General features: G+C 44.5%; 1 protein-coding gene across 1 annotated transcript in view; it reads right to left on the bottom strand.

Moving 5' to 3' along the window:
- Positions 1-21,612, bottom strand: part of CRADD (CASP2 and RIPK1 domain containing adaptor with death domain) — a 62,224-nt gene that overhangs the window by 33,899 nt on the left and 6,713 nt on the right. The gene's annotated exons all lie outside the window — the stretch shown is intronic.

The raw sequence follows: 21,612 nt of genomic DNA, 5'->3' as shown, positions 1-21,612 counted from the left end.
AAAATGGCAGGAATGTAGGACTTTTATTTAGAATCTGCTCTGCATTCAAAAGTATAAAGAAATATTTCAATAGAAATTCTGCTTTACCCTTCTCTCACTGTAACTAGATGGCAATTGGTAATTCACATTTTCAGAATTCCTGCCTAGGAATCTAATCTCCTAATCTACCTAGAATAGAGGTCATAGGCACTAAAAACCACGTCCTTTTCGGAATAGAAAAATATAAAGTTCCATCAATCCAAGATGATGAAAAATGAGAGCTGAGAGGAACAGAGTCATACTTAAAAAGAGAACTTTCATTATAACTTGCATTTATAGTAAAGCAAATAATAATAATAATGCACAGTTCTGATTCAAAGAGAAATAGAAGCTTCAATGTATGAGAGAGGCCCAAAGAGAGTAGCCTTTCATACAGCACCTGTGGCATTCAAAATGTCAAAATATAAAATGTAAAGCCATTTCTATAATCAGAAACATAGAAGACTGACGGCAGAAAAAGACCTCATGGTCCATCTAGTCTGCCCTTATACTATTTTCTGTATTTTATCTTAGGATGGATATATGTTTATCCCAGGCATGTTTAAATTCAGTTACTGTGGATTTAGCAAACACGTCTGCTGGAAGTTTGTTCCAAGGATCTACTACTCTTTCAGTAAAATAATATTTTCTCATGTTGCTTTTGATCTTTCCCCCAACTAACTTCAGATTGTGTCCCCTTTCCTATTAAAAACACTTCCCTCCTGGACCTTATTTAACCCTTTGACATATTTAAATGTTTCGATCATGTCCCCCCTTTTCCTTCTGTCCTCCAGACTATACAGATTGAGTTCATTAAGTCTTTCCTGATACATTTTATGCTAAAGACCTTCCACCATTCTTGTAGCCCGTCTTTGGACCCGTTCAATTTTGTCAATATCTTTTTGTAGATATTGACAAAATTGATAGAAGCCACAGAGAAAACAGTAGTCTCAATCTTTTCCCGGCCTTTCAGCTGAAAGGATACATAAACTGCCAGCCTGACATGGAGATTGGCACCAGGCCATATTCACAACAATTAGACATTAACATTATTACCTAGTGCATTGTGAATCACATGCTCATTCAAATGTGGCACAACTCATGTTTTTGTAGTCTTCATTTTTGGCCACAGATGGGCAATAATGTCCTCCACCTATCTCTGAAGTGTAATATCTCAAATCTGTTGACACTAGCTATGCAGCTGCAGTTGGCAATACTGTAATAACAAATCTGGAAGATATCAAGCTGCCCACTTCTGATTTAAGATTATCTTTCCAAAGATTAACTGTCAAATCTGACCAAATACCCCTTCAAACAAAAATAGCTATATGACTAAGCTAATCCAAAATCACAAAACAAAACAGTGAAAAAGAATAGGGTAAAATGTTTTTCCTACTCCTACTTTCCTATATGCATTGATTGTGTGCATGTAGGTATGTATGTTTGTGTGTATGTGTGTGTATTGTGTGTATGTATGTGTGTGTGTGTAGGGAGAAAAGGAAGGAGGAGAGAAATAGAAAGAAAACATCCCACAGGAAACTTAACTCCGCTCCACCGCACACAATTATCATTTTACAGGAACATAACTTGCTGTTCCTAGAAAGAATTAAACATTTCTGCCAACAACTTTTCTTAAAAACTGTAAACTTTATATAGAGGCTTTCAGGCTATTATGGCTTTGCCAATATTCTTCCAAATAAAGGCTGTTAGGAAGTCATCTTACTTAACACTAGGCATGAAACTGCTTTTTATAGTCACATGGTAAACAAACCCACTAGCTGGATCAAACAGAGGTGAAATTACTGAGAAATCTTTAAAATGCCTGTAAATAAATGTGTCTATAAGTGCAGAAGCTGCCAAGGTCTTCTTGAAACAGAACTGCACAAGCACAAGCCTCTTGAAACATGAAAGAGGCAATTATTAAAGATAATGGATGAACAATGGATAAGTTAGAACAGTGGTGGCAAACCTTTTTTGGCTCGGGTACCAAAACAGTGCACACGTGCACGATAGTCCATACCTATAATGCAATACCCTCCACGCCATGTATGCACAAAACTCTCGCACTACACTCCCTCACACATGCACACAGGCCTTACTGAAGCTTCCAGACTTCCGGTAGATGCGTTGGGCTGTTTTTCACTCTCCTCAGGGTTCCGAAAAGTCTCCTGAAGCACGTGGATGCCAAAATATTAGCCCAACGGGTCAACCGGAAATGAAATAGAAGTGAAGCTGCCCTACTATTCACCTTTAGATACATTAGTTGCAACTAGGCCTTGCACACCTGGGCCCATTTCTTCCACAGTCGGCAAAGGTTTCCTGAAGGCCTCTCTAGCTAATAACAGGTATGGGTCCATCTGACATAGGGCAATGCCTCGCGTGCCCTCAAATTTATTTATTTATTTTATTTATTTATTGGATTTGTATGCCGCCCCTCTCCGTAGACTCAGGGCGGCTAACAACAATGATAAAAACAGCATGTAACAATCCAATCCAATCCTAAAATAACTAAAAAAAACTTACTATAAAAACCAAACATACATACAGACATGCCATGCATAAATTGTAAAGGCCTAGGGGGAAAGAATATTTCAGTTCCCCCATGCCTGACGGCAGAGGTGGGTTTTAAGAACTTTACGAAAGGCGAGGAGGGTGGGGGCAATTCTAACCTCTGGGGGGAGTTGGTTCCAAAGGGCCGGGGCCGCCACAGAGAAGGCTCTTCCCCTGGGTCCCGCCAAACGACATTGTTTAGTTGACGGGACCCGGAGAAGGCCCACTCTGTGGGACCTAACTGGTCGCTGGGATTCGTGCAGCAGAAGGCGGTCCCTGAGATAATCTGGTCCGGTGCCATGAAGGGCTTTATAGTTCATAACCTAAATATGTAGGGGCAATATGCTGGCTCTGTTAAAAAGTGCTATTGCTAACATGTTGCAAGCTGCCCTGAGTCTAAGGAGAAGGGTGGCATAAAAATAGAATAAATAAATATGGCTCCACGTGCCACCTGTGGCACGAATGCCATAGGTTTACCGTCACTGAGCTAGAACAAATATTCTTCAAATATTGTTCTAACAACAGGTGGCTTCACTTCCAGTTCATTCACCCAGATGCCAATGCCTTACAACAGGGAGAATGTTGTTTTCTCCCCCAGCTTTCTACACTACACTGTAGAGAAGAAGCCAGAGATGGATAATTTTGTAACTTTCATGAAAAATGCACTTTTGCATAGGCATGCAGAATCTGTCTCACTAAACCAGTGTTTCCCAACCTTGGCAACCTAAAGATATTTGGACTTCAACTCCCAGAATTCCCTAGCCAGAGAATGCTGGCTTGGGAATTCTGGGAGTTGAAGTCCAGATATCTCCAAGTTGCCAAGGTTGGGAAACACTGCTCTAAACAACAAAGTCAAAGAATGCTGGTATTTCCTAACCATTTGCAAACACCAGGCCAAGTTATTATTATTATTATTATTATTATTATTATTATTATTATTATTATTAATTAGATTTGTATGCCGCCCCTCTCCGCAGACTCGGGGCGGCTCACAACACAATAAAAACAGTTTATAACAAATCTAATAATTTACAATTTAAAATATTAAAAAAACCCATTATTAAACAGACATACACACAAGCATACCATACATAAATTGTATAGGCCCGGGGGAGATATCTCAGTTCCCCCATGCCTGACGACAAAGGTGGGTTTTAAGGACTTTGCGAAAGGCGAGGAGGGTAGGGGCAGTTCTAATCTCTGGGGGGAGCTGGTTCCAGAGAGTCGGGGCCACCACAGAGAAGGCTCTTCCCCTGGGGCCCGCCAACCGACATTGTTTAGTTGACGGGACCCAGAGAAGGCCCACTCTGTTACAGGTGTGTGTGATCCATCTGATGTTTGGGGTAAGGTATCGTCCATATCATGGGTGAAATTCAAAATTTTTCCCTACCAGTTTTGTGGGAATGTCTGGTGGGTGTGACAGGGGAGGGATACTGCAAAATCCCAACTCCTCCCCACTCCTGGGGGAAGGAAATCTCAATTCCCACCCCACTCTGGGGCCAGCTAGTGGCGGTGTTTTCTGGTTCTCCAAACTACTCAAAATTTCTGCTACCGGTTCTCCAGAATCTGTCAGAACTGAAAAGTATTGAGACGCCAGACGATTTTCTAAACAGTGGTTCCCTTTATTCAGCTCTTTCTGCAAGTGACAATCAGCTGGGAACTCACCAGCCGGCAATGAGAAACTCGGCTCTATTTATACTCTTAAGGCTCGCGCCCAAAAGAGCTGTGCTGCGTCTGAGCCAATCAGACGCGTCCTAGTCTTTTCAATCTGCCTGGTAACAGCATTCACCTCAGGCAACTATTTACATGGCAATATATACATACTCAACACCCCTCCCTCCTTAGTTAGTTGCAACTGTCCATCAGCTGAGCCATGTGATGAAGTCCTCCAATCGTGAGGGTCTGCGTGCGGCTCGCTCAGACCTGCGCAATTCAGTTGAGTCTGGGACTTCGTTGGTGGAGGTTGGCTCTCTGTCGGATCCCGAGCCCGGCTGGGCCCGAGCGGGGAATCCAGCCTGCTGTGCCGTCCGGATGGTAGCTGAGTCGATGTCGGAGGAGGACGATGGTGGCTCGTCGGGGTCGTGGGAGCGTTCCAGTCTCGGTAAGGCGATATCTACATCCAATAATTCTGGTTGTGCATAAGAGTCTGCTTTGGGGGAAGATGTTACAATGGCGGTTTGCGTTTTTTCAGAGTTAATCCGCCCTCTTAAATAATCAATATGCCGTTTCCAAATACGGCCATCCTCTAACTGTATTAAATATGTTTTAGGCCCCTTTTGTTGTAGGACTTTTCCTTTTACCCATTGAACTCCCCCATCAAAATTTCGGGCAAATACATTTTGGCCTAGAAACATGCTTCTTTCCGGTAATACAGACATTTCCCCTTGACCCATGGTATTACAATATCTAGGATGTAACCTGTCTAAAGGAGACCTCAGTTTCCGCCCCATTAAGACTTCTGCAGGGCTCCTATGGGTGGCAGCATTAGGAGTAATATGTTGCATTAACAGGAATTGGTCTAATTTATTTTGTATTTCCCCAGGGCCTGCTCTGCGCAGCGCCTCTTTCGCCACACGTACATAACGTTCAGCCAACCCATTAGCCCACGGGGAGTAAGGGGAGATTAGCGCATGCCTGACCCCTAGATTACTTAAAAACACCTCAAATTGTCGTGCAGTCAGTTGTGGCCCATTATCTGAAACAAGGACATCAGGACACCCATGGGTTGCAAATAAATGATACAGAGCCCTAATAGTGGCACATGTTGTTATATTTTGCATAGCCACTATCTCTACCCACTTAGAGAAAGCATCTACGACAACCAGGAAAAACTGGGACCCAATGGGGCCAGCAAAGTCTATATGTATCCTGGACCAAGGCCCAGTGGGCTCTCCCCACTCTATGGGGGCAGTTCGAGGGGGATTGGGTCGTGACTCTTGACAGGGGTCACACCGAGCTACCCAATGTTCAATATCAAGATCTAGGCCTGGCCACCACAGGTATCCCCTTGCCAACCCCTTCATTCGGACAATGCCTGGGTGTCCCACATGTAACATAGTCAGTACCTTTTTCCTAAGTGTCGTTGGAATGACCACTCGATCCCCCCATAGCACACATCCTTTCACGTAGGACAATTCTAGTCGCTTTGACTTAAAATCTGCCAGTCCCCCCTCCTCTGGTCCCCCAAGCCAACCCCTGTGTATACATTTAATTACTGTTTGAAGAATGGAATCTGACTTAGTATGCTCAGCCACTTCCCTGGCTGAAGTTAGGGGGGTTTCTTCTATCTCTAACAGTAGAACATCCTCAGAAGGAACTGGTTCTTCCCCTCTTTGTGCCACAGGGCACCTGCTTAGTCCATCAGCGTGGCTTATGGACTTCCCTCCCTTATGTATTAAGGTATACTGATAACTGGAGAGGAATAGAGCCCATCTAATCAGTCTAGGGGACATGAACGGAGGGGTAGGTTTATCTGAAGGCAACAGTCCCAAAAGGGGTTTGTGGTCAGTTATTAATTCGAACCTCCTTCCAAATAAGTAATTATGGAATTTCTTAACGCAAGCTATTAAAGCCAGGGCCTCCTTATCCAACTGGCTATAGTTTCGCTCAGCAGGGGTCAGTGTTCTGGAGAAGAAAGCTATAGGTGCCTCAGTGTTGTCTGGCATTACGTGGGCCAATACTCCGCCCACCCCATAAGCCGAAGCATCGCATGTAAGCCTTATGGGCAAGACTGAACTGTACTGCACCACCACACTATTTGAAGTCAATAAGGTCTTTATTAGAGAAAATGCTTGGCGTTCAGGTCTGCCCCAGGTCCAGGGAATTCCCTTCTGAAGGAGTCGGTGGAGGGGTTCTGCGACCGTTGCCTTCTGTCTCAAAAAAATAGAATAAAAATTCAGAAGACCTAAAAAAGCTTGTAGTTCAGTCTTATTGGTTGGTTCAGGTGCTTCGGTAATTGCTTTTAATTTATCAGTTGTGGGGTGGATGCCCTGACTATCTATTCTATATCCTAGAAATTCAATGCTAGTGGTGCCCCATACACACTTGTCTGCTTTTACTCTGAGGCCCTTGGATTGGAGTCGTTGTAGGACAGCCCTGATTCTCTGGTTTAATTGGGGAATGGATTTAGCCGAAATTAAAATATCATCGAAGTAGGGTATGGTTCCTTCAAGACCCGTTAACACTCGCTCCATCAAGCTCTGAAATATCCCAGGGGCTATGCTTACCCCGAATTGCAATCTAGTGCATCGGAAAGCACCTCTGTGCGTGACAATTGTCTGAGCCAAAGAGGTAGGCTCATCGACCGGAAGCTGCAGGTATGCCTGAGCCAGGTCGATCTTTGCAAAGACTTTTCCCTCACCTAGGGAGTGTAGGAGGTGCTGAACTACCGGTATGGGGTAGGGGTGATGCTGAAGGGCCTTATTAATAGTAGACTTGTAATCTGCACAGACTCTTAGCGAACCATCCGGTTTCAATGGTGTGACTATTGGAGTCTCCCATGGCCCTTGCTCTACAGGGACTAGGATTCCTTGAGCAATAAGTTGATCTAGCTGGTGGTCTAGTTTAGGCAGTAAAGGTAAAGGAACCCTTCGTGGCTTCAGGCGAATGGGTGGAACCTTTGGGTCTATGGAGAAAGAGATAGGGTCCCCCTTATAAGTTCCCAAAGTGGGGCTGAAAACTTCAGGAAATTCATGTACAAAATCTGGGGTATCAGAGGGGGACTGAACTAAACAGATGCCAGAGATCTCAATACCTAAGGGGGGCATCCAGGTTAACCCAAGGAGGGAATGCCTTGCCCCATCCACAATTACCAAAGGTAGGGTACATTTAACAGATTTGAATTGAACAGGAATATCAATTTTACCCAATACAGGGATGACATGTCCCTGGAAATCCCTTATAATCAAAGCAGTTTGAGTTAAGTTAGTTTTACAGACATGTGGCATATACATTTTGAATTTGTCCCACGGCATAATAGAGTGCCTAGACCCGGTGTCCAGTTCTAAATCACAAGGCTTGCCATTTAACAGTAAAGAAATAATGATTTTGGTGCCTTGCGTTGTATTTGCGCAATTTACGTAAGTTTGACAGTTACCTCTGTTGTAGTCGCGGTTAGCGGCTAAGTTGGTTTTCCGGGTAAAAGATCTTGGAGGCCGGTTTTCACGGGCTTGCGGAGCCTGGTAGGAGAAACGTTGTTGGCGAGGAGCGGAAAAGGTTTCTTCAGGCAGGGGAGCCCGGCAGGCCTCAGCGATGTGACCGCGCCGATTGCAGCGGCGACAGATGGCTTCCCGGAACGGGCAGCGAAGTCGCGGATGATTTCCCCGGCAACCTGGGCATGGAGCTGGAGTGCGAGGGTATCTTGGTTGTCTCGCGGGGTCGTTCGGAAGCAGGAGGCAGGTGTCGTCGTCGGCGGCTGGGGGGGTGAGGTCGTCTGCTGGGTCAGCGGCGGCGGAGATTTTGGAGACGGTTTCCTTGTGTACGTGGCTTTGGAGGTCCTTGGCTGCTGCTTCGGCGACCTCAGCAGTCTGGGCAAGTTTGATGACGGTTTGCAATGTAGGTTCGTCCTCGGTGAGGAGTTTGTTGCGCACAGTGGCGTTTTTCATGCGGAAAATAATCGCGTCTGTGAGTCGAGCTTCTGGGCTGTCAAAACGGCATTTTGACAGCACGGTTCGGAGTCTGGTGGCGAATTGGTTAATAGACTCAGCTTCTCGTTGGGTCATTCTGGAGAACTGATGGCGGTATACCACAGCCGGCTTTGTAGGTTTGAAGTGCCCCGCAAGCTTGGATTGTAAGTCTGGCCACGGCACGTTCTTGGCTGGCAGCGGATCGGTGAGCGTTTGAACCAGATCGAAAATTTCGGGGCCGCAATAGTTGAGGAAAATGGCTCGCTTCCTGTCGTCTTCGGCAGTCCCCATTCCGGCGGCTTCCAGGAAGATTTCGAAGCGGGTCATGTAGGCTTCCCAGGACGCCTTTTCGGGGTCGAAGTAGTCGGGTGCTCGGCCGATCTGCGAAGGATTCATCTTGCTTGTAGGTTCTCTCCGGTTCTCGTCGCCAGTGAAAAGTATTGAGACGCCAGACGATTTTCTAAACAGTGGTTCCCTTTATTCAGCTCTTTCTGCAAGTGACAATCAGCTGGGAACTCACCAGCCGGCAATGAGAAACTCGGCTCTATTTATACTCTTAAGGCTCGCGCCCAAAAGAGCTGTGCTGCGTCTGAGCCAATCAGACGCGTCCTAGTCTTTTCAATCTGCCTGGTAACAGCATTCACCTCAGGCAACTATTTACATGGCAATATATACATACTCAACAAGAACCTGCTGAATTTCACCCCGATCCGTATGCTAATGTTATGCAGTTTTATATCTTTTTCCAGCGCGGCTTGATTGATGCCATAGACACCCTACCTCAATACCTGCAGACTGGCCTAGGTAGAGTGCAAAGACTTAGGCTCAATCCAAGCAAGACTAAGACTGGGGATTCGGACCTTTTGGTACCAAGCAGTGGTGGGTTCTAAATATTTTTACTACCGGTTCTTTGGACATGGCTTATTTGGGGTGTGTGGTTTGATGCTCATGTGACTTGCTGGGCCTGGATTCACAGTCATGGGACTCAGTGGACATGGCTTCATGATCATGTGACTAGGTGAGTGTAGCTGGGTGATCATGTGACTAGGTGGATTACTTTGTCTGTTTCTTTTTCTTTCTTGACTCTCTCTCTCTCTTTCTTTCTTAATACACTATATGAGCCCTACAGATTGATGGATTTTTTTTTTAACACTGGCCCCAAATCCAGATCGGGATGCCTTAGGGTGGTGGTGGTTGTCTCGGCTTTCCCTCCAACTATTATTATTATTATTATTATTATTATTATTATTATTATTATTATTTAGATTTGTATGCTGCCCCTCTCTGTAGACAATGCCTTCCTGGCTGAAAAGTGCTCCTTCTTGCCTCTGATAGGCCTTCACCGCAGTTGCACTCAGAACACCCAACTCCTGCTGGTGCACTGAGCCATCCGGGTCCCATCTGCGAGATGAGCGTGCAGGAGAAAGGTTTGTTGCTTGCCCTGCACGGCTCAGTGCGCTCTGACTCAGAGCAAAGGGCCTCGGGACAGTGGAAAATGCCGCCGCTGTTGGCCAACCTAGCAAGGATCCGCGCAGCCCGGTTGCTGCACCAAGCCTGACTCTCCGCAACGCAGGAGAGGGCAGCAGCGGAAAAACAGGGAGGCAATAGGACAGGGAAGTGGCGGCAGGAAGGGTGCTTTAGGGGCTGCTGGCCAGAGGCAGGAGGGGGCTACTGGGCCGGAAAGCTTCCACCACACGAAGGTTGCTGGGCTGCTCTTTCCCCACTGTCTCTGCAGCCTTCAGAAGTCACTGGCCGGGGGCTGGAAGCTTCTAACCATGCAAACATTGTCCTCTCACCCCTATCCCCGGAGCCTCCGAGAGATGCTAGCCAGAGGCGGGCCACTTCTAACCGCCATGCAAAGGTTGCCTTCTTCTCCCCCATCCGTGCACCCTTCAGGAGATGCTGGCCCAGTGAGGAGGGAGGGTAGGCTAGCATGAATGCTACCTGTCTGTAGACAGGAGTGGCAGTTCTGTGGATGCACTTAGCAAAAGCGAGAGATGGCAAGCATGCACAGAAGCAAAACCCAGCAAAAAATAGGAGGAAAAAAGCTGAAAACAAGATGACGATGCATGCACAGTGCCGTAAATTTGGCTTCTGCACATGCACAGAAGAAAAAAAAAAAAACAGAAATAAAATCCATTAAGAAAAAACGAATAGTGGCACCCATAAACTGCTACTGACCAATCCGGTTCAGTGATGTCATCATGACATCACCAGCAGGTCACGCTACTGGTTTGGGCAAACCAGCCTGAACTGGGAGGAATCCACCCGTGGCCAACTTTTCCACTTCTGGTACTTGATAGGGTGGCACTGCAATCTGGGAATCCTTTTGGATTTATGTCTCCTGCTGGTAGAACAAGTGGTAAGAATGGTGAAGATGGCCTTTGTACACTTTTGGGTTGTACACCAATTGTATCCATTTATAGATAGGAAGGGTCTGCTCATTCTTACTCATACTCTTGTGATCTCCCATTTCGACTACTGCAATGCACACTACATACTGTGGCTGTTGCTCTTGAGGGCCATTCAGGAGCTTCAGCTCATACAGAATTAAACTGCACAGGCTGTAAATGATGTTGTCTATTTAATACATGTAACACCACAATTGAAAACAGAATTTATTTACTGTATTTATTTATTTATTAATCAAATTTGTATGCCGCCCTTCTCCGCAGACTCGGGGCGGCTAACAACAGTAATAAAACAATATAAACAAATCTAATATTTAAGTTAATTTTAAAAAGAAACCCCAATTTAAGAGACCAATCATACATACAGACATACCATGCATAAATTTTTTATAAGCCATGGGGAAGGGAATATCTCAATTCCCCCATGCCTGACAACAGAGAAGGCTCTTCCCCTGGGTCCTGCCAAATGGCATTGTTTAGTCAACGAGACCCAGAGAAGGCCAACTCTGTGGGACCTAACTGGTCACTGGAATTCGTGCGGCAGAAGGCGGTCCCAGAGGTATTCTGGTCCGATGCCATGAAGGGCTTTATAGGTCATAACCAACATTTGAATTGTGATTGGAAACCGATCGGCAACCAATGCAGACTGCGGAGTGTTGGTGTGACATGGGCATATTTAGGAAAGCCCATGATAGCTCTCGCAGCTGCATTCTGCATGATCTGGAGTTTCCGAACACTTTTCAAAGGTAGCCCCATGTAGAGAGCATTACAGTAGTCGAGCCTCGAGGTGATGAGGGCATGAGTGACTGTGAGCAGTGACTCCCGGTCTAAATAGGGCCGCAACTGGTGCACCGGGCAAACCTGGGCAAACGCACCCCCCTTGCCACAGCTGAAAGATGTTTCTCTAATGTGAGCTGTGGATCGAGGAGGACGCCCAAGTTGTGGACCTTCTCCGAGGGGGTTAGTGATCCCCCCCCAGGGTAATGGACGGACAAATGGGATTGTCCTTGGGAGGCAAAACCCACAGCCACTCCGTCTTATCAGGGTTGAGTTTGAGAATGAAGATTATGCCTTTGATAACAGTCTATCATCAATGCTTAGAAGAACTGAGGGAAATATGAAATGTGGAAACTTTCCTTGTAAGTTTTTGAACAACTTTATGTCCTACATGCTCATACTTTCATTTTTCTCACTACAAATTTGGTATTTTTCAGATGCTTCAATAGTTACTTCTCTGAAAAGTATTGATACATAAGGAATATACCATGTAAGCTTGATTCTCAGTAAAATAAAATGGGCACATCCATCTGAAAACACCATTTCAAATTGGATTTTTCAATGCTTAAGAAAGGATACAGCTAATATGGAGTGACACATACATTCAATTTAACATAGTAAAGATTTACACTGATCACTAAATTGTACTGATGTATATCTGCAATCAAATATGTATAGGTAAGCAACAAGGTTGAATGTATCAGGAAGTGAACCTAACTACAATAGTAGCATTATGTTTTCCACTGAGCAGAATTCTGCTAAATATACTTCAAGGTCAGAATAATGTGCAAAGACATAGACAGTATGGCTTACAAAGCCAGAATTCCCCCTATATTGTATAAAATTAATTACGAAGTACATAAAACTTTTTAAATTTATGGAATCTGAATTTATGCAAAAAATCTGCCGTCAAAAGTCTCTCTAATATCTCATCATCTAAAGGTTACACACAGTTTAACCACAGGAGGGGCGTTTGCCCAGGTTCGCCTGGTGCACCAGTTGTGGCCCTACCTGGACCGGGAGTCACTGCTCACAGTCACTCATGCCCTCATCACCTCGAGGTTCGACTACTGTAACACTCTCTACATGGGGCTACCTTTGAAGAGTGTTTGGAAACTTCAGATCGTGCAGAATGCAGCTGCGAGAGTAATCATGGGCTTCCCTAGGTATGCCCATGTTACCCCAACACTACGCAGTCTGCATTGGTTCCGATCAGTTTCTGGTCACAATTCAAAGTGTTGGTTATGACCTATAAAGCCCTTCGTGGCATCGGACCAGAATACCTCCATGACCGCCTTCTGCCACACGAATCCCAGAGACCAGTTAGGTCCCACAGAATGGGCCTTCTCCGGGTCCCATCGACTAAACAATGTCATCTGGCGGGACCCAAGGGAAGAGCCTCCTCTGTGGTGGCCCCGACCCTCTAGAACCAGAGATTAGGATTGCCCCCGCCCTCCTTGCCTTTCGTAAACTTCTTAAAACTCACCTCTGCCGTCAGGCATGGGGAAATTGAGACATCTTCCCCAGGCCTATATAATTTATGTAAGGTATGTTTGTGTGTATGTCTTGTTTTTAAATAAGGGTTTTTTAGATATTTTTAAAATATATTAGATTTTTTATTGTACATTGTTTTTATTGCTACTGTGAGCCGCCCCGAGTCTGCGGAGAGGGGCGGCATACAAATCTAATAAATAAATAAATAATAAATAAATATATGTTTCTTAAAATGGTCAACTCTGTTATGATGTATTGAGCACCTTTTATATCTTTTTTGATGCTCTCACCTAAATCATGAAGGTATCCCTGCTTTTTTACCCTGTAGTTCTACATACCTTGCACCTACAATAACTTCTGTCAAATATGAAGAATCAATCTTTACAGTAGAACTCCTTAACTTTTTTGTGCTCTGAGACTCTGCTGAAGCAGGTAGCATACCAAATCTCTCTCTCTCTCTCTCACACACACACACCAGCACCAGTCTGTGGAAAAATTATTATTATTATTTATTAGATTTGTATGCCGCCCCTCTCCGCAGACTCGGGGTGGCTTACAGCAGTGATAAAACAATATACAATAGTAAATCTAATATTAAAGTCTAAAATAACAATTTTACATTAAAAGCCTAAAAACCCCATTATATAAAAAGCATACACACAAACATACTGTTGTATCCTGGAATGGCTACCTTGTAACGCTGTAAATAGTTTGTTCCTCTTTTCCAGCGCTGTCTGAGCCCAAGCAGGAAGTCGCTCCTGATTGGCTCAGACGCGGCCGGCTCTCGCTTTGGCGGGAACCGCAAAAGTATAAAAGAAGCGGTTTCTCCCTGCAGAGCCAGTCGGTACTCGCTGAACTGTCACTTTACCTTGCTGAGCTGTCACTTGTTCTCTGAGCTGAATAAAAGTACCGATTGCTCAAAACCCTGTCTCTGGGTCTACTTCACTGGCGACGAACGAACGGAAGAACTTCGCGTGCAACATGGACAAAATCCAGATCGGCCAGGCTCCAGAACTCTTCGATTCCGAGAAAATGACATGGGACGAGTACATGGCCACCTTCGAGATATTCCTCGAGGCGGCGGGAATGCAGGACGCCGGAGCCGATCGCAGACGGGCTATTTTTCTCAACTACTGCGGCGCAGAGATCCGTAGACTTGCCCAAACTCTCACCGAGCCAGAACAAGCAAGAGCCACAGCGTGGGACGTCCTTCAACAGAAACTAGCGAGCCATTTTAAACCAACCAGACCAGCCATGGTTTACCGGCATCAATTTCACATGATGGCTCAGAGAGAAACCGAGTCAATCAGCCAATTCACAACGCGGCTTCGAACGGTACTTGCTCAATGCAAGTTTCAAGACCCGGAAGCTCGCCTTACCGACGCCTTGGTTTTCGGCATGAAGAGCAACTCGGTGAGAAACAAACTCCTCACCGAAGAAGAGCCGACGCTACAAACCGTAACTAAATTAGCACAAACCGCGGAAGCAGCCGACGCAGCGGCAAGAGAATTAAAGGAGCACGGAAGGCGAGAAATCATTGCCAAAATCAACGCCGAGTCTCCCAGCGCCGAGGGAACAGACGACCTCAGCCAGCCGACTAGAAACGGGGACAACTGCCTCCTCCTGCAAGACCAGCCGAGACATCCTAGAGCTACTCACCCAGCCCCCTGCGCGGGCTGCCGGGGAAATCACCAGCGCCATCGATGCCCCTTCCGAGACGCTACTTGCCACCGTTGCAACCGGAGAGGCCACATCGCCATCGCATGCAGAGCAACGGCACCAGAAGAAACGTTTGCCACACAACAATACCAGCGACCTCAAAACCAACCCCCCCAATCGCGAGAAAGGAGACCGTTCCGCAGCTCGGGTCAAAGGAACTACTCAAGCGCTAACCGCGACTACAATAGAGGTAACTCTAAATTTTCCGTGAATAACACGGCAACCAAAAAGGGGGCTAAAATTGTTATCTCATTGTTACTAAATAACCAGCCTTGCTCAATGGAGCTGGATACGGGCTCGAGATATACCATCATGCCCTGGGAAAAATTTAAACTATACATGCCTAATGTGTCTAAGGCTGACTTAACTCAAACCTCATTGGTGATCAGAGACTTCCAAGGGGGGGTAATCTCGGTCCTGGGAACAGCAAATGTACCTATTGCCTTTAAGAATGTGAAATGTACCCTTCCCATGCTTATTGTGACGGGGGCCAAACACTCCCTGCTGGGTCTAGCGTGGATGGAACCGTTGGGGATCGAAATTTCGGGTGTGTGTAATGTAAACTGTGATAATATGCCTAACTTTGTGAAAGAGTTCCCTGAAGTGTTCAGCCCCACCTTGGGATTGTATAAGGGACCCCCTATATCTTTCTCTATCGACCCCAAGGTCCCACCGGTCAGACTGAAACCTCGCAGGGTTCCCCTTCCGCTTCTCCCCAAGCTGGACATGCAGCTGGACAAACTCATTAGTCAAGGTATTTTGGTCCCTGTGGAACAGGGGCCATGGGAAACTCCCATAGTGACACCATTGAAGCCAGATGGCTCTTTAAGAGTTTGCGCTGATTACAAATCAATCTTGAATAAGGCACTCCAACACCACCCCTACCCCATCCCGGTCGTGCAACAACTCTTACACTCCCTGGGGGAGGGAAAAAGGTTCGCAAAGATCGACCTGGCCCAGGCTTACCAGCAGCTTCCGGTCGATGAACAAACAGCAAACGCCCAAACGATTGTAACACACAGGGGGGCTTTCAAATGCACGAGGTTACAGTTTGGGGTAAGCATAGCCCCAGGAATATTCCAGAGCATCATGGAACGCCTATTGTCAGGGGTAAATGGGGCAATTCCATATTTTGATGACATCTTAATTGCAGGGGAAAACCAGGGACAAGTGAACAAAAGAATAAGGGAAGTACTTAAGAGGCTACAGGACAAAGGGTTACGAATCAAGCCTGATAAATGTGTCTGGGGAACTGACAGTGTTGAATTCCTTGGGTATAAAATAGATAAGGAAGGTATCCACCCCACAACAGAGAAGCTGAGAGCAATTAGAGAAGCCCCAGAGCCACAAGATAAGAATGAGTTGCAGGCATTTTTGGGCCTCCTTAATTTTTATTCCGTTTTTTTAAAGCAGAAGGCAACAGTAGCAGAGCCTCTCCATCGTTTACTCCAGAAGGAAGCCCGCTGGACATGGGGGAAAACTGAACGTGAAGCTTTTTCTCAAATAAAAAATTTAATAACTTCTAAAAGTGTAGTAGTCCAATATAGTGCTTCACTACCCATTAGGCTCACGTGCGACGCTTCGCCGTACGGCATAGGAGGAGTCTTAGCTCACGTTCTACCGAATAAGACAGAGGCCCCAATAGCATTCTTTTCAAGAACCATGACCAGCACAGAGAGGAATTATAGCCAGTTAGACAAGGAGGCTCTAGCATTAGTGGCAGGGGTAAAGAAGTTTCACAATTACATTTTTGGGAGAAGCTTTGAGCTAGTCACTGACCACAAACCCCTACTAGGCCTGCTAGCCCCCAACAAGCCCACTCCACCTTTTATGTCTCCAAGACTAATCAGATGGGCCCTTTTCCTCTCAGGGTATCAGTATGAGCTCACCCACAAGGGGGGGAAGGAAATCAATCATGCAGACGGCCTCAGCAGATGCCCCATAGCAGACTTGGTAGAAGACCCTGTTCCTGCCACAGATGTGCTAATGATAGAACTCGAGGAAAACCCACTAACCACAGCAAAAGAGGTAGCTGCACACACGCAGCAAGACCAAATCCTTAAACAAGTGGTGAACTGTGTTCTAAAGGGATGGCAAAATGATATTGTTAAACCTGAATTGTGTGATTTTAAGAACAAAAGGCTTGAATTATCATATGTAAAAGGTTGTTTGCTGTGGGGGGATAGAGTGATCATCCCCAAACGCCTAAGGGAAAAGGTACTCAAAATGTTACACGTAGGCCATCCTGGGATTGTCAGGATGAAGAGCCTAGCAAGGGGGCATTTATGGTGGCCAGGGCTTGATGCTGATATTGAAAGTTGGGTTTCAAAGTGTGACCCGTGCCAAGAGTCTAGGCCCAGTCCCCCCAAAACAACTCCGGCTGAGTGGGAACAGCCTGCTGGCCCTTGGTCTAGGATCCACATTGATTTTGCTGGCCCAGTGGGGTCTCAGTATTTCCTAATAGTGGTTGATGCTTTCTCCAAATGGTTGGAAATAATAGCAATGAACAACATAACCACAAGTGCCACTATCAAGGTATTGAGCAGACTGTTTGCATCCCATGGTTGCCCTGATCTATTAGTGTCTGACAATGGACCACAACTAACAGCCAGGCAATTCGAATTATTCCTAGATGGCCTAGGGGTCAGACATGCCCTCATCTCGCCTTACTCGCCCTGGGCTAACGGGTTGGCAGAACGTTACGTAAGGGTGGCAAAGGAGGCATTGCACAGGTCAGGCCCTGGAGATGTGCAACAGAACTTGGACCAATTCTTATTAACCCAGCACATTACCCCTAACTCGCACACACATGTAAGCCCTGCAGAGTTATTGATGGGGAGAAAGTTGAGGTCACCATTAGACAGGTTAAACCCAAGGTTCTGTGTGAATAATAACCAAATGTGCATGAAACCAGAAAGAGAAATGTATTTGGGTCAAAATGTATATGTAAAATGCTTTGATGGAAATGTAAACTGGATGAAGGGAATTATTGTTAAGCAAAACGCACCCAAGACTTATATTGTTAAACTGGAGGATGGTCGTTTGTGGAAACGACACATAGACCACATTCGGAAACGAACTGAAAACCAATTGCAACAACCCGCTGACTCGGACTCTCCCCCTTCAACAGACTTTTGTACATTGCCCGAACTAAGAAACACGCAAAGAGACTTATCGGGCCAGGGGGAACCATCCAGCGACGCCGAGCCATCCTCGTCCTCCGAGGCCTTCGTTGGGCCCGCCAGGCCAAGTCCGCCGCACCGGGAGAGCAGCGGCGAGCCATCCTCCACAGTCAGTGGCGAAGGAGAAAATGGACTGCGCAGGTCAGCGCGAGAGCCTCGAAGGCCTCACCGATTGGACGACTTCGTCACGTGGCTTTCTTGATGGATGAGTCCAACTATGAGGGGAGGGGTGTTGTATCCTGGAATGGCTACCTTGTAACGCTGTAAATAGTTTGTTCCTCTTTTCCAGCGCTGTCTGAGCCCAAGCAGGAAGTCGCTCCTGATTGGCTCAGACGCGGCCGGCTCTCGCTTTGGCGGGAACCGCAAAAGTATAAAAGAAGCGGTTTCTCCCTGCAGAGCCAGTCGGTACTCGCTGAACTGTCACTTTACCTTGCTGAGCTGTCACTTGTTCTCTGAGCTGAATAAAAGTACCGATTGCTCAAAACCCTGTCTCTGGGTCTACTTCACATACCATACATAAAACTACATAGGCAAGGGGAGATGTCTCAGTTTCCCCATGCCTGACGGCAGAGGTGGGTTTTAAGAAGTTTACGAAAGGCAAGGAGGAATTTTTGTTTTCCCAAAAATTGGTGCCTGGTATATAAAAAAGTTGGGGACCACTTCCCTACATCATCCATAGGACACTTATCAAGAGAATAAAAAGGAAGGAATTCCTAAATGAAGTCCCTACATAAGATAATTCATGGAAAATATATTTGAGAATGGATATGCAGAATCTACATCACCAAAAAAAGAAATCAAGGAATGCTGTTATCTCCTAACCATGTACAAAAATCCTCAAGATTGACAGTCAATAATAATGCCAAACCACACAAGAGTGGACAAAATGCAGTTAGTATATCTAGTCAGTACTATATTAAAATTTTACAGGCTGTAAATTTGGTTGACAATATTGGAGAAAATGTGAAAAACTGGTGTTAACATTGTTTAATATAAATGATACACCAATGGTACATGACACTGACTAAACAGACAGAAATTTATAAAGGAGCATCAAATCACTGTTGGAAACAGAGGGGACTTTTTACCATGCAAGTTGGACTTGTGAAAAAGCAAAGAAATTTTGAGTGCAAATTCACATAATGATTTTTAAAAAGACACTGCAAATTAATATTAAAATCAAATCAGAATTATTATTGGATTTTATGAGTGCTGAACTAAAAAGAAATATTGGAAACTGTAACAGCAAGATTATTCTACACACAGAAATGAAGAATAATGGGATAAGCATAGGAGGAGGAGGTTGAATTATAAAATTGACTTAATGTTATAATTGCAAAAATGGCAAAAGTGACTAATTTGGTCAAGGAAAAAAATACTATTTTAGAAGATTAGAAGCCTTACATGGACTTTTTACTGAAAGAAGAAACGGTGGAACTGAAAGCAGAAAAGATAGAACTGATGCCTGAGGAATATGGAGATTAAAAGGATTAATAGAGCAGGGAAATGGTTAGATGGCAATTACTTGATAGAAAGAACAGTGGAAGTGCTTCCTTTAAAAAAAAATTCTTTTCTTTTTCTTATTTCCTATCTTGTTTTCTTTTAATGTTTATACTTTTATTGTGTTGTAAAATTCCAATAAAAATATAGTTTTATTAATTTTAATTGTACATCACTATAATGGCAGAAAAAACACCATCACTAACTTTTCATGGAGCATGTCATTACAATGTCATTACATCAGTAGGACTGATAGGTGGAATCTCCAATCATTGCCCACTGGTTTTGCCCACTGCATCCAGGTCTATATGTTGTCAAATAGGTACACTCAGGTACACTCAGCTCAGTTATGATGTTTTGACTACCTCTTTGGCTAAAGTCACGGTTATTATTAATTCAAAGGCTCTGACTCCTGTCTTTACTGATCCAGAATCTCCTAATAATTCCTATGCTTTTTGCTCATCAGAAGACAGGAGTGAATTTTGCACCATTTCAGGTGTTCACCATCAAGGACCTGTAAAATGTCAACAAAGACAGATACCAAATCTCACCAACTCATTTTAAACCACCACAACTCTACAGATAAGATGCAAATAGAAGTTTACTCTAGAACAGTGTTTTTCAACCAGTGTGCCGTGGCACACTAGTGTGCCGTGAGACATGGTCAGGTATGCCGCAAAGCTCAGAGAGAGAAAGAAAGCAAGAGAGAAAGAAAGCAAGAGAGAGAAAGAGAGAGACAGAAAGAACAAGAGAGAGAGAGAAAGCAAGAGAGAGAGAGAAAGCAAGCAATAGAGAAAGAGGGGGGAAGGGGAGAGAGAGAAAGACAGAGGGAGGTAGGGAGGGAGAGAGAAAGAGCAAAAAAGGAAGGAAGAGAAAGGGATGGAGAGAAAAAGAAGGAAGGGAGAGAAAGAGGGTGGGAGAGAGAAATAGACTGAAAGGGAGGAAGAGATATTTTTTTTGTCCAAACTTTTTTTAGCCCCCACCCTCCCCCTGCTCAATGTGCCCCAGGGTTTTGTAAATGTAAAAAATGTGCCACGGCTCAAAAAAGGTTGAAAATCACTGCTCTAGAATTCCAAGTTGGTGATCTGTTCCGCTGAATGACATGTAAGTAAACTAGATTCACGGCTCCTGGAATTCTTCACTCAAACTGTGTACACGCAAGATGAAAACATTTGAAAGCAGAAATTAAATAAATGACCATAAAACTCTTTTCAGAACCAACACTGAAAGATGCATAATTAATAGGAATCAAACTTGTCAATATTAGAAATATTCAAACTATTTGCATCCAAAGCAGGATAGAAGTTTCATATCTGTGTGACTATGATCAATCACTAGATCCTTAAATAAATAATGCTTTTTACTAGGTTCATATGGCACCTGTATAGTCATGTTTGAATTAAAGTGGCAATGTTACCATTTATTTATCACCACTCTAACTCAACACACATCTATTCCTGGGATCATGCAACTCCCACATGAGTATACAAATGATAGTTATTGACAGGTACAACTAACATGGTAATGTTGGATTTTAAGAACATTTTACCAGGAACAATCTTCATTGCAGACCTGGAAAATGTTTTGAAGGTAAGACTCCAGATATTAAAACAGCAGTGTTGGTACTTGTGAACTTTTAAAAAAAATTAACCGGATAATGGAATGGAATGGGAGGAAAGGGAAGAGAAGAGAAGATAATTCTTTACTGGCCAACGTTGATTAGACACACCAGGAATTTGTCTTTAGTGCACATGCTCTCAGTGTACATTAAAAAAAGACAAGATACATTGATCAAGAATTATAAAGTACTGTACAACACTTTATGATAGTCATAGGGTACAAATAAGCAATCAGGAAAAAATCTCAATATACAGTGTTCCCTCGATTTTCGCGGGGGATGCATTCCGAGGCTGGCCGTGAAAGTCGAATTTCCGCGAAATAGAGATGCGGAAGTAAAAACACCATTTTTGGCTATGAACAGTATCACAAGCCTTCCATTACCACTTTAAACCCCTAAATTACCATTTCCCATTCCCTTAGCAACCATTTACTCACCATTATTACTGGTACTCACCATTGAATAAGACACTTAGTGATCCTGATATTTATAAACATAATTGTTTATTAACAATAATTATTTTTTTTGTTATTTATTTGCAAAAATTATTAGTTTGGCGATGACGTATGATGTCATCGGGCAGGAAAAACCGTGGTATAGAAAAAAACCCGCAAAGTATTTTTTAATTAATATTTTTTTGAAAACCGTGGTATAGGCTATTCGCGAAGTTTGAACCTGCGGAAATTGAGGGAACACTGTAAATTTTAAGTATACAAGCA

Source organism: Erythrolamprus reginae, chromosome 6, assembly GCF_031021105.1.
Source record: "Erythrolamprus reginae isolate rEryReg1 chromosome 6, rEryReg1.hap1, whole genome shotgun sequence".
Lineage (NCBI taxonomy): Eukaryota > Metazoa > Chordata > Lepidosauria > Squamata > Dipsadidae > Erythrolamprus > Erythrolamprus reginae.
This window is presented reverse-complemented; position numbering and strand designations above follow the sequence as displayed.